General features: G+C 43.3%; 1 protein-coding gene across 3 annotated transcripts in view; it reads right to left on the bottom strand.

Annotated features, from left to right (window-relative positions):
- LOC128248659 (uncharacterized) overlaps positions 1-1,669 on the bottom strand; it is an 8,131-nt gene that overhangs the window by 1,235 nt on the left and 5,227 nt on the right. The gene's annotated exons all lie outside the window — the stretch shown is intronic.

Below are 1,669 nucleotides of genomic sequence, written 5' to 3'. Positions count from 1 at the left end.
ATATCATGGGAGGTGAGAGTATCACAGAGAGACAGGAACAGGTGTTTTGCTGAAGAGGAGGTATGTGGCTTGAAAAGAGAGAGAGAGAGAGAGAGAGAGAATATTGAGGATGAATATGCAGATGTTTTTTTTTATTTTTGCGCCCTTTTAAAGCCTAGCCAGGCTCATGGGCCTGGTTTCCTGGTTTCCATGGCGTATGTATTCCCCCCAGCTGGACGGGACGCTAGTCCATCGCAGCGTTACTCAAGAAACAGGAAGAAAGAGTGAGTGAAAGTCGGGACAAAAGAGTACAACAGGGGTCACCACCACCCTCTGCCAGAGCCTCATGGAGCTTTTAGGTGTTTTCACTCAATAAACACACACAACGCCCAGTCTGGGAATTGAAACCATGATCCTCCAGCCACAAGTCCGCTGCTCTAACCACTGGGCCATTGCGCCTCCACATATGCAGATGTACTAAGTGAATATTATAGAAAGAATGAGGATAGGTGTCTTGCTATAAAATGGAAACATGTCTTAAAACTGTAAAACATGGAGTAGGCCCTGGACAAGACATTAAACTGCAGCTGGTGATGAAATTCTAGCTTGGGTGATCATGAGCAGGGTTGATGTTAAGTCGATTAGATAGATTTGTTCAAAATGGGCCCTGTGCTAAGAGAGGGGCTCACACATATGTTCAAGTGGAGGACACTATGATGAATTTTCTAGAATATCATTGAGGTTAATGGTGAAGTCTTAAGTGCTCAACACTTTTTCAGCTGGGACTGATGTACTGTACAAAGCACAAAACATAAATTTTCATTTTTTTCTTGTAGAGTAGAAAGCCCTACTGACGATTCTCTAATTGGGCCCTCCAAGTCCTAGCACTGGCCCTGTTCACGAGTTCTGAGAAATATGGAATTAGACCTTAGACAACATTACACCCAGGTCCACTTTGACCTGGAGTGGCAGTACCTGCAAGAGCCTCAGTTATATGTCAAGTAACAGAGCATAGTCTTGTGGATAAAGTATACAAAACTCAGAGAAGAGCTGGGCCCCTAGACATGTGTCATACAGATCCACCATTGTGTGGACATGCTATGGTATTTCAAGAACTACTTTCTCTGTCTGAAAGTTAAATCGGCCCTGTGCCTCAAGGATAAGCTTGGGAGAGTAGAAGACTAGTTGGATAAACTGTAAATAAACCAGCAAGAAGAAGGTAATGTATAGTTCACCAAAAAAAAATCATATGTATCTTCAGACTTTGACACGAAGATCCATGATGACGAATGCCTGTAGACATGGCACAAGAAAAGAGAGGGCAGAGAAAGCATAAAGACAAAATGGTTAAAATGAAGAATTAGAGAACTAACAGCTCATTGGTTGTGAGATCAAACATGTTGCAGACATATCACTGAGTTTCTGATGGTTTTTTTTTTGTTTTTACCTTTCTTTTATGGTTTAACTGTGCTACTACTGCTGTTATCACTGCCATTGCCATCACCACCACCACCACCACTACTACCACCACCATGACCATCACTATCACCACTGTTCTGTGACACTACCATCATCACCATCACCATCACCATCACCACCATCACTCTGCCATTACCACCACCACCACCACAACCACTACCACCACAACCACTACCACCACAACCACCACCACAACTACCATCAAGACCAC

The sequence above is a fragment of the Octopus bimaculoides genome, chromosome 9 (genome assembly GCF_001194135.2).
Source record: "Octopus bimaculoides isolate UCB-OBI-ISO-001 chromosome 9, ASM119413v2, whole genome shotgun sequence".
Taxonomy (NCBI): Eukaryota; Metazoa; Mollusca; class Cephalopoda; order Octopoda; family Octopodidae; genus Octopus; species Octopus bimaculoides.
The sequence above is the reverse complement of the archived record's forward strand: the minus strand, read 5'-3'. Positions and strand labels throughout refer to the sequence as shown.